Genomic DNA, 12,555 nt, shown 5'->3' with positions numbered 1-12,555 from the left:
CTAGTCGTCAATCCGTTCTTGTTGATGAAGCACTTTTTTTTTTCAGTTTGTCTTTTAAATCTTGTGGTTTTGCCTCTTCTGTGTTGTGTTGTATTTTATGTGTGTTAATGTCCTGTTTGTGAATTTTTTTTTGTTCTCCCCCTTTCAAAAAAAAAAAGAATAGAATTGGCTTGTGATTTGGTAGCCAAAATCAGGAGTGGGTACAAAACACAGAAGACTGTCACGGCTGAGGATGGGGGAAACCCTCAGCCGTGAGGTGCCAGGTGTTGAAGTAGCTACTCGGCCATGAAGCCACAGGACAGGGAGCAGGTCACCTCCTATAGCGTCCCTACCCTGACCCTAACTCCTAACCTGCATGGGCCGACCTTTAAGGTAGGAGGGCCCATGCGCCGGAACCTCGGAGCCCTGTCTTACCCTCCGCAGATCCCTGAGCTAGGAGCTGGGTAAGGCAACCTACTCCTCCTTGACACGGAGGAGCAGGAGCCTCAATGGCCAAGCTGTTGGGAAAAGGGGAACAGAAACAGCAATACGGAAATGGCAGGTGAACAGACATTCACCAACCTGCCACAGCCCTGCTGACTGGATCCCTAAACAGACAGGGATCCAGAACCGTTATGCTGCACAAACACATATGAAAATCCCAACAGACAAACTTGCTACAACACACACATAAAGACATAGGCATACATAAAACTTTAACTTAAACCTAAACTCAAACTATGAACTTAAACTTAAACTATGACCACAGTGGTGGCTCTCACTGGCGGATGACAAACACAGGAGGCTGCTATCAGCAAGCATGCTGAAGCAACCTCCTGAGCTCTGCAAGAGAGAGGGTCTTTATAGGCCCAAGTGGCCACACCCAAGGATTGGACACACCCAGTGACATCACACACACACTGGGAAGGAAGTTAACCCTTCCAGTAACACAGAAGGGAAAACAAACATACATAAAGGGAAAGTGCACACAATAACTAACAACAAGTGCACACATACACACATCACACAAAACCGCATGCACAACGTAGCAAGCTGCAATGGCACAGCTCCGACTGCTACGCTGCCCATACACACTGTTGCCAGCGGCAACCACAGGTGAGGCAAATACCACAGCCCTCACCTGTGATTGAACACCAAAGAGAACCGCTGACAACCGCATGCGGTTCAGGAGTCACGGTCATAGCCATGGCCGTGACACTCCCACCCCTCAAAGCCCCCCCACCAATAAAAAAAAAAAAAACATGAGGGACTCACACAAGGGGATGGGAGAAGGGGACGTCCACTCTCAGACACGGTTCCCAAAATGTCACTGTCAGCTGCATCCTCTCCCAGCACACAACACAGCCAGTCCGACGAGGCCTGCAGCCCGCACCAGTGACCCAGGGAGGAGAACCACAGAGAGTGAACGAGGGGACTCTCCACTCACGTCCCCACTCCAGTCGCTGCCAGCAGACACTCCTAACCAGCACGCAGCCGGACCACTTACGGAGTGCTGCCAGCAGACGACCAGAGATGGGAACATGGAGAGGGACGAGGGATCCCCAACACGGACACGGAAGGTAAGGTGGCGGGGAATAAGCCACCAACCGTGCCGTTAACGGAGAACCCCCAGGAACGCTCTCCCTCCGGAGAACGCGCATGCAGACCACAAGGGTATGGCACTGCATGCTGCACCCTCTTTCGAAGGTATGCATACCGCATACCAGACACACACCACGTGTAGTAAAATCAGGGGGACGCCACACGAGGCAACGGTGAAGGAATGGCGGGGAAACGCCACTCACCGCGCCATCAGAGGCGAAACCCCCAGAACGCTCTCCCTCCGAAGAGCGCGCATGTACCCCTTCGCAGACGGCGGTACATGCTACACCCTCTTTCGAGGGAATGCATACTCCCACCCCTCAAAGCCCCTCCCAACAACAAAAGGGGAAGGTTGGTGAGGCATAGGAAACAATGGGAGGGGGGAGGGGAAAGACAAACAAAGGGGACACCAACACGGACAACGGTGAGCGAGGAATGGCGGGGAATGCCACTCACCGCGCCGTAAATGGTGAAAGCCCCATAACGCTCTCCCTCCGGAGAACGCGCATGCACCCCATCCGTAGATAGCGGTGCATGCTTTACCCTCTTTCGAGGGAACGCCACGCGGGAAGCCTCTGTGGTCATACTGTCACGGCTGAGGATGGGGGAAACCCTCAGCCGTGAGGTGCCAGGTGTTGAAGTAGCTACTCGGCCATGAAGCCACAGGACAGGGAGCAGGTCACCTCCTATAGCGTCCCTACCCTGACCCTAACTCCTAACCTGCATGGGCCGACCTTTAAGGTAGGAGGGCCCATGCGCCGGAACCTCGGAGCCCTGTCTTACCCTCCGCAGATCCCTGAGCTAGGAGCTGGGTAAAGCAACCTACTCCTCCTTGACACGGAGGAGCAGGAGCCTCAATGGCCAAGCTGTTGGGAAAAGGGGAACAGAAACAGCAATACGGAAATGGCAGGTGAACAGACATTCACCAACCTACCACAGCCCTGCTGACTGGATCCCTAAACAGACAGGGATCCAGAACCGTTATGCTGCACAAACACATATGAAAATCCCAACAGACAAACTTGCTACAACACACACATAAAGACATAGGCATACATAAAACTTTAACTTAAACCTAAACTCAAACTATGAACTTAAACTTAAACTATGACCACAGTGGTGGCTCTCACTGGCGGATGACAAACACAGGAGGCTGCTATCAGCAAGCATGCTGAAGCAACCTCCTGAGCTCTGCAAGAGAGAGGGTCTTTATAGGCCCAAGTGGCCACACCCAAGGATTGGACACACCCAGTGACATCACACACACACTGGGAAGGAAGTTAACCCTTCCAGTAACACAGAAGGGAAAACAAACATACATAAAGGGAAAGTGCACACAATAACTAACAACAAGTGCACACATACACACATCACACAAAACCGCATGCACAACGTAGCAAGCTGCAATGGCACAGCTCCGACTGCTACGCTGCCCATACACACTGTTGCCAGCGGCAACCACAGGTGAGGCAAATACCACAGCCCTCACATGTGATTGAACACCAAAGAGAACCGCTGACAACCGCATGCGGTTCAGGAGTCACGGTCATAGCCATGGCCGTGACAAAGACATTCAAATATTCCATTCACGTGTCATCTCTGTTTTGGATCCACTCCTGTTGTTTTGGGGATTATTGTTCTGACGGATCAGAGGAATTGCAAAATAATCTGTGATGTCAACACAAACTTACTGCTGACACCCTCTCCAATCTGTCGGGGGATTCTACTTCTATAAGTGTTTAATAGAACAGGTTCTGTAGACATCTATGTGGAATCAGCTGACGAGGGTGTAAAAGGAGTGCGCTTCTTCTTGGCGCTAACATTGACCTGTAAGGCTGAGTTCATACTTGAGTTATTTGGTCAGTTTTGGCCCCGTGACTGCCCAAATAAGTTAAGTATGCAGTGATTCTAAGAGCGACCCCTGTTATCTGCATGTCATACGGACTCACAGTATTATTTCACTACCACAGCAGACTCCCTATGCGTGTTACTGCAAGGCACAGTGTTCTACACAACTATAAAGGCTCTCTGCAGCCAGGAAATGGAAGTTTTTTAACGCGATTCACTGCGAATAAAATTGGATCAACCTCAATTTTTTTTATTTTATTCGCTCATCTCTAATATTGAGAATAATGTTTTTATGCTTAGAAAGATAATACATATTACAGGTTTCTTTACAATCATATGTTGTGCCTGTGAATAAACCAGTAATATGTTTTGGGTTTCTAAGTATAAAAAATACTATTCTCAATATAATAAAGATATAGCCTTTTATTTTGGGTTAAATGAGAAAAAAATTTAAATAATGAAAAAACATATAAGACTGTCCTGTCACTTGAGCTTAGAATGCAAGGCTGACCACGTACTACCAAGCTATAGCCTTACCACATAGAGAAAAATGATTCTATTCTTGTTTTTTCTATAATTTTTTTTTTTATAATTATATATTGTGCTTGTGAATAAAGCAGTTATATGTATATTAGCTTTCTAAACAAATAAATCCAGTCTTTTCAACATGGTTAGGCTACAGTAAATACAGGGAGTGCAGAATTATTAGGCAAGTTGTATTTTTGAGGATTAATTTTATTATTGAACAACAACCATGTTCTCAATGAACCCAAAAAACTCATTAATATCAAAGCTGAATATTTTTGGAAGTAGTTTTTAGTTTGTTTTTAGTTTTAGCTATTTTAGGGGGATATCTGTGTGTGCAGGTGACTATTACTGTGCTGAATTATTAGGCAACTTAACAAAAAACAAATATATACCCATTTCAATTATTTATTTTTACCAGTGAAACCAATATAACATCTCAACATTCACAAATATACATTTCTGACATTCAAAAACCAAACAAAAACAAATCAGTGACCAATATAGCCACCTTTCTTTGCAAGGACACTCAAAAGCCTGCCATCCATGGATTCTGTCAGTGTTTTGATCTGTTCACCATCAACATTGCGTGCAGCAGCAACCACAGCCTCCCAGACACTGTTCAGAGAGGTGTACTGTTTTCCCTCCTTGTAAATCTCACATTTGATGATGGACCACAGGTTCTCAATGGGGTTCAGATCAGGTGAACAAGGAGGCCATGTCATTAGATTTTCTTCTTTTATACCCTTTCTTGCCAGCCACGCTGTGGAGTACTTGGACGCGTGTGATGGAGCATTGTCCTGCATGAAAATCATGTTTTTCTTGAAGGATGCAGACTTCTTCCTGTACCACTGCTTGAAGAAGGTGTTTCCAGAAACTGGCAGTAGGACTGGGAGTTGAGCTTGACTCCATCCTCAACCCGAAAAGGCCCCACAAGCTCATCTTTGATGATACCAGCCCAAACCAGTACTCCACCTCCACCTTGCTGGCGTCTGAGTCGGACTGGAGCTCTCTGCCCTTTACCAATCCAGCCACGGGCCCATCCATCTGGCCCATCAAGACTCACTCTTATTTCATCAGTCCATAAAACCTTAGAAAAATCAGTCTTGAGATATTTCTTGGCCCAGTCTTGACGTTTCAGCTTGTGTGTCTTGTTCAGTGGTGGTCGTCTTTCAGCCTTTCTTACCTTGGCCATGTCTCTGAGTATTGCACACCTTGTGCTTTTGGGCACTCCAGTGATGTTGCAGCTCTGAAATATGGCCAAACTGGTGGCAAGTGGCATCTTGGCAGCTGCACGCTTGACTTTTCTCAGTTCATGGGCAGTTATTTTGCGCCTTGGTTTTTCCACACGCTTCTTGCGACCCTGTTGACTATTTTGAATGAAACGCTTGATTGTTCGATGATCACGCTTCAGAAGCTTTGCAATTTTAAGAGTGCTGCATCCCTCTGCAAGATATCTCACTATTTTTGACTTTTCTGAGCCTGTCAAGTCCTTCTTTTGACCCATTTTGCCAAAGGAAAGGAAGTTGCCTAATAATTATGCACACCTAATATAGGGTGTTGATGTCATTAGACCACACCCCTTCTCATTACAGAGATGCACATCACCTAATATGCTTAATTGGTAGTAGGCTTTCGAGCCTATACAGCTTGGAGTAAGACAACATGCATAAAGAGGATGATGTGGTCAAAATACTCATTTGCCTAATAATTCTGCACGCAGTGTAGTGTATATGATATGTACTTGCTAGGACACAGCTCTGCCCTCAGCATGCTGAAGGTGAAGGGGGAGTGTGCAGAGCACAGACGGTGTTACAAAAGCAGTACTCTAAAGATTCTGCCCACCTCCCCTAGTGTTTTAACGTTTCCATTTGCATATGAATAAAAATGCAGATATCTCTGCAACTGTTTATCATTTAGACAAAAGAAAGATGTTGTTTAATCAGCATGATGAGCCCAACAGGCAGTATGCCTGGTTTAATAGGGTTAATCATACTGATGGAGCCTCTTTAAATTCCTACTCATTTTGAGCTTTCACATCAAGGATCCAGTCCCGTCAGTGATTGACAGACTCTCCTCTATGACTGTGCATACAGAGATAGCTGTAGCTGATAGGACCACCTCCTTGACTTCAGAGCCCAGAATGATCAGGAATTAAAATGAATAAATGACAAATTATACAGAATCTATTCTCACAAAACTATATATCAATCTGTTCAGCTCCTCCTGCCGTATAACACACTGCTCTATAGCATACCATGTTCAATGTGGCATGTTCCCTTTAAGCCATAAAGTCATTAATGGCAAACTATCAATGCCAAATATCAAACAGTAGCCCCAATCATTGAAATAATGCTACTATTATACATGACTAACTAACTAGAAACTACAGGGAAATTTCCAGGTGGGTAGACGTTAGGGGGCTGCCCCAGCCCTCCTCACTAACGCTGGCTGAGTACACCGTCGGAATGGCCTACCAGAATGCCAGTGGATCCTTCATTAGGCCCAGGCTCTGATTCCATAGGGGTTCAAAGGGTCCAGGGGGAAAAAATTGGAGCTGCCTTTGGAGCCAATAACTTGCTACTAGGATCTATTTCTTTGAATCAAAATCTATTAGACTTTATTGATGATATGGAGGTTGAGCCCAGAAAATAATTTCCTCTGGTGGAGCTAGATTGCTCATAAAACCATATGCAGCAACAGCTAAGTGTCAGTGCTCCCGAAGCGCCCCCCCTGGTTACAGGGCACATCAGGGGCAAACTGCGCCTGTCTGACCACGTCAAACGCATCACAGAGTACGGAATCTATCTATCATTTCATATCTAACTCTCATATGATGCCGCACGCTAGTGTCACCCGCGATGCTAGGGAGGCACATCCCCGTCCCCACCTGCCATTGCTTCTCCCATGGGGGGGGAGAAGCCAGCAGCGGCGGTGCGGGGACCAGGAGCAGTGCAGGGAGTGGGAACCCGGATAAGTATATTCAGCGTCAGGGGCCTGACATATGGGGGGCTTTTTCTAGGATTGGATAACCCCTTAAGGTATAAAATTTCTGCCTTGAAATGTTACTCCGCTTGATACGCCAACCCGTTGCTGGAGTAACAATTTGTGTAACTTTCTAAAAAGCCAGAGTTGATAAATCTGGTTTAAATAGGTATTCTGATTATAACAAGTTATACCCTATCCAAAGGATCAGATTGGTGGGTTTCATACTGCTGGGACCTCATGGATCATGAGAACGGGGACCCAGTACACTGTGGAGCCCACCTGAAATAGATGGAAATGCGAACCATGCTCCATTTCTATGGGGGCTCCGGAGATAGCCAAGTACAGCAGGGTACGGAATGCCCATTCTTGTGATCGGTGGTAGGAGCCCCACCAATCTGATAGTTATCCCCTGTTCTGAGGATAGGGGATAACTAATTATAACTGGAATGCCCATTTAAATCAGCTTGATAGGCTAATTATGCCCACTTTCCCACCCACTGAAGGGAGTGGTCCAAACTATTTTATAAACCAAAAAAGTAAAAAAAAAACAACACCCTATTTTGCAACTTTTTGAAGCCAGAATTCTGGAATGCAAAGCTTGCTAAATCCCATTGTGCTGATTTATAAATGTGCAGCGGGCATTTACAACACCAGAAAAATAAACTTTGGCTAAGAGGCCAGCCGTCAGAATATACAGAAGCAGAGACGCGTATAATGGTCAAAATGGAGAAAAACTTTATCTCAGCAGACAGCTGTGTGTTTTCCCAATAAGAATAAATGCCCTTAGCCAGTAATGAAATATTTATTTCCATTAAATTGCAATGAACCAGAAAACATCTAGCTCGTTGGAGCCCAATTTCTTTTACCATAAGTTTCCTAAGTAAACCCCAGCCCTCCGTAGTACATGCCACAGAAGACTGTAGGGAATGGCGATTGTAAATCCTATTAACCTTTCTAATAATTCTCCAGTCCTGCCAGTGGTGTGTTGTATTCTACAAAACAGATTTGTGTTGTTGTTGTCTAATTAATTCACTTTAAAGCTTAAGCTACTCGATTTCCCTGACGTCTAGAGTTGGGAATAACTACAATAATACGTCGGACAGTAAAGCGGAGCATAATAACATCATGGGCTCTAGTCTATACAATTAGTATGAAAGTTAAAATGCCATTCAGATTCACACTAGAGTATTCCCAGCAATCATAAATGGCAGAAAATTGTCCTTTTGAAATTCACAATGCTTGTTGGCGTGTGGCCACAGCCTTGTAGAGAATGTATTAAATGCTGACAGCTTTCATTTAATTGAACTTCACTATATAAAGCGGCACTAAGCACAATGACACCTTCTACAAACACTTGTTACCAAAATCGTGCAGATGAAAGAGACCAGTTCACTATCCACTTTAAAAATCACTTGACGGAGACGGAAATAAAGAGATATATACATGTGCTATTATTGTAGTACTTTGCACTTTCGTAAATGAAGTGAAAAATGTTAATTGCAGGATACACTGGATGGCTGCCTAAGTTGATGGGTATAGGAAGGTTACTATGGTCCATTATCTGTAATAAACAGCAAAATCTTGAAAGGTTATATTTAATAATCACATAATTGGCCCCATAGGCATGCCTTTTAATAGCTACTGTTTCCCATTAAAATCATAAGATCGTGTGCAACTAAGTCCTTGAGATATATTCAGCTGTCAAGGTGTTAAAAAGCCTATACAGCTATGCCTGTTATTGGGAAAGCTTGATGACATCCAATAAGGCGACCATTAGAGCTCTCACAGGGACTGTCAGCCAGATTGACAAAATTTCTTAATGAAAAACTATTTGGTCTAGGAGCTCTATAGTTATGAAGTGTTTTAATAGGTTTCTCTTTAACCATGGCAGTTCTATTATCCTCATGTAAAATGGTTTCCAGGAGTTAACTATTGCTGATCTATTCTCAGGATAAGTCATCAATATAAAATTGGTGTTGGAAGGCGCCATGGTGCTTAGGCGGTTTTCATCCTTTTCACTCTTTAACCCCTGTACAGGGATCTGGCCTTTGCTGTAGGGGAACCACCAAACTGCTACCTCTTCATATAGTCCTGATATAGTTGGCAGCTGACCTACAGCACCAAGGGATCAGGTGACACTCGTAGTCAGGAAACAGGTCAAGGGCAGTGCAGACAGAGTGTGTGCATAGTTGAGAAACAAGTCTGTAGTCAGGGCAGGCAGCTGAGAATCAACATCATAAACAGGTAGTAGTCAGGACAGGCAGTGGAGGGTCAAAAACTGATGAACTGGCAGAGTTTTGTACATGGCAGACAGACAGAATAAGTACACCTTAACCAGGACTAGTAAACTAGGTGAAATAGCTTTAAATAGGTGGTGAGCCATACACTGGAACAAATCAGGGCGTGTGAATGCTGACTCTTCAAGAGTCAGCAGGAGTGTGTGAGCACACAATGGAAGAGGGCTTGGCAGGCCGTGGGTTGCAGAAGGAGCGCACAGAATGCCCATGCCTGGTCCCGCTGCAAAAAGCAAAAGAAGGAGAGTTAGGTCCAGGCTGGTGAAGGGACAAGGTCTGATGAGTACTGCAGCACCCGTACCAGCCAAAAGGAGTGGGACAGCAACGGGCATGGGTTGTAAACATAATAGCTGCACTCTTCTGAGCACTGCTGCCTCTTCAGACTGCTGATCGTCAGTGGCGGTGGAAAGAGATGAGCGAAGTTATGAAAACTTCAATTCGGCTGCAATTCAGTCGTGTGTACTTCATTTGCGGATGTGAACCCTTCGACTTGAATGGGTCAATGATCCGCAAGTTACAGCCAAAGGTAGAACATGTTCCATCTTTTTGAGGTGCGGTGGCACAGATCTCAAAGCCCACAGAAGCGCTTTGTAGTGCTTCTGCAGGCTTCCTATCCGTGCCTCCGCTCAACTAAAGATAGGTGAAGTTCTAACTTCGGTTATATCTTATGGATTCGCATCCACACCACAGAGTGCACATGGCCATCCCCATACATCACGGACCGCCCGTTTACGGTCCCTAATACGGTCCCTAATACAGGCACTGAACCAGTACAGTCATGTGCAAGGGCTCTTACACCCGAAATTATCAGGAACAATTGTTTTCAGGAACATTCATTCCCAATAATCGTCAAAATAATCCTTCCGTGTCAATGGGCCTATGATTACTATGATAGGCTTAGGATTTGTGAACAAAAGTCTTCATGCACACGACCGTGTCTGTATTTCAGTCCGCAAACCACATCTTCTATGTGCTCATTTTTCTCTCTTCCATCTATAGAAATGACTACTGTCATCCACAATGCAGACCAGAATAGGACATGTCCTATAATAAATGGCCACACGGGTCTGTCAAAAATACAGATGTGTGCATGGTCCTATAGAAATGAATGGGTCAGTGTGCTGTCATCAAAATTGGCAGATAACACATGGATGAAAAATATAGTTGTGTACATGATGCTTAATGAGAACGGATTCTTACTGGTGGTGATATTTCTCCACATAGGATCATTTTCGGGTTGGATATAAGTGGAAAACACATTTTTGCATCTACAAAATTTGTCACATGTACAGTAAAATATCCAGGAGCAGCATTGTACTCAGTATCCAGGTTAGCGGATGATTTAAAGGGAACCTGTCACCGGGATTTTGGGTATAGAGCTGAGGACATGGGTTGCTAGATGGCCGCTAGCACATCCGCAATACCCAGTCCCCATAGCTCTGTGTGCTTTTATTGTGTAAAAAAAACGATTTGATACATATGCAAATTAACCAGAGATGAGTCCGAGCTTGAAAATATGACTCTTCTCTGGTCACACAAGTAAGATATGACTCTTTTATGTTAATTTGCATATGTATCAAATCTGGTTTTTTTACACAATAAAAGCACACAGAGCTATGGGGACTGGGTATTGTGGATGTTCTAGCGGCCATTTAGCAGCCCATGACCTCAGCTTTATACACAAAATCCTGGTGACAGGTTCCCTTTAAATAGAATTTATATTCAATATACAGTAGGCATAATAAGCATAGCCATTAGCTGCTATTTATTATGAAGCTGACTAATGCACTCACTTCATAGGGAACAGCTTCACAATCCACATTATGACACAACCAACGTTTTCATTAGTGAATTTGATCTTTAAAGAAATGTTTCCTGTTCTTCACGTACACTTGAAATAAATGAAAACCAATTAGAATAATGTAAACTGTGCTCTTGTTTTCCCCTTTATACAATCAAGAGTTTTGCCTAATCCTCTGAAATTACTTTCATTGAAGTTTGTTTTTGGTCACATTTGTCGCTTTAGAGTTTCAAGAAAAAAAAAAAATTCAGCTTCCATTTTTTCAGTAGGCAAACATAGACATGCCTAAGGGCTTCTATACTGTGCATGTAGCTCTTATGGCTCCTTTAGAATGATGGGGTACAGCTTCCCTGCACTGCAAAGCAATGCTTCTAGCTTATACATTACATTTCTTATTTTTACATGTGTGCATTCCCATTCATGCCATGCCTCAGCCTTATATATCCGACATTGCATGCTTGATGTGACTACGGTCTAGAATAAGGCTTGGCTTTCATAAATCTCAACTTTCATACCTACTAAAGGTGTTCTCCTTGGACCAAATAAGAAGCCTAGGTGGCTGCAGGTAAGAATGTATCCTTTCTTTCCATTGTGTATGTTCATAATGTACATTTTATGCTCTTCTACAGTATAGGTTGATATTGTTTTACCTCCTCTTCTATGCATGTATGTGTATAAGAGAGTTGTGAAGAACAGCTGTTAGACTGACAGTTATTGTCTACAGGTACCTTTACATTCAGATGAAGTTTTCTGTGGCTGGACCTCATAGGACCTGTTGTGGCTAAAACCCATTTTTATGTCCGTTCCACAGCCCACAGAAGATCCTCTTGTAAATGGAGTACTCCAAATGGGCCGAGGTTCCAATGAGGTCAGAACCAGGAGTCTTTAATCTCAAAGACCTTACTGTAATTGAGTTTTGTAGAGATGTTGCAGCTTCTTCCTGCCTCCTTCCTTCACTTCAGGGCTCATTGAAATGACTGTATGAATGGATGGCAATTTTGCGGAACGGATGCGGACCCATTCATTTCAATGAAAAAAATAGAGAGCAAAGAGCAATCACGGACAAGAATAGGTATTTCTCGAATGGGTCACCCGTTCCGCAAATTGCGGACCGCAAAACACGGTACGGTCGTGTGAATGCGCCCTCATGACATGTTCAGCAAAGTGGGGTCATAAATCACCCAGTAATCTGTATAAAAAATACCTCTTCTATTGCATCAGTTTTTGTCTGAAAAAACTTATGCTCTGATTTATCAACAGGGGACAATTTGTCTTCATATTTGTCTATTTGTAAAAAACGGTCCGTGGCACACGGCAAACCATCACATTCTGATATATTTTCACAGCTACTGCAGGTCAGGAGTGGAGTGCGGTTGAGACATTTTTTTGCGACTTTTCCTATGATAAATAAGGCCAAAAATCAATGTGCTCCATAAGGTGTGCTATGCTAATTTGCATATATTTTTACCAGAAACGCAAAGCAGCGTTGGCTGGACATTTATACTCCTCATGCATACT

At 44.1% G+C, this 12,555-nt stretch overlaps 1 long non-coding RNA gene across 1 annotated transcript in view; it reads left to right on the top strand.

Annotated features, from left to right (window-relative positions):
* The window catches only part of LOC121003185, a 45,669-nt gene extending 35,129 nt beyond the window's left edge, over window positions 1-10,540 (top strand). The window contains exon 3 of the long non-coding RNA XR_005779438.1: window positions 10,461-10,540. This is a non-coding gene — a long non-coding RNA (uncharacterized LOC121003185). The remainder of the gene's footprint in view (window positions 1-10,460) is intronic.
* Window positions 10,541-12,555: the final 2,015 nt, after the last annotated feature.

This window comes from Bufo bufo, chromosome 1 (assembly GCF_905171765.1).
Source record: "Bufo bufo chromosome 1, aBufBuf1.1, whole genome shotgun sequence".
NCBI lineage: Eukaryota > Metazoa > Chordata > Amphibia > Anura > Bufonidae > Bufo > Bufo bufo.
This window is presented reverse-complemented; position numbering and strand designations above follow the sequence as displayed.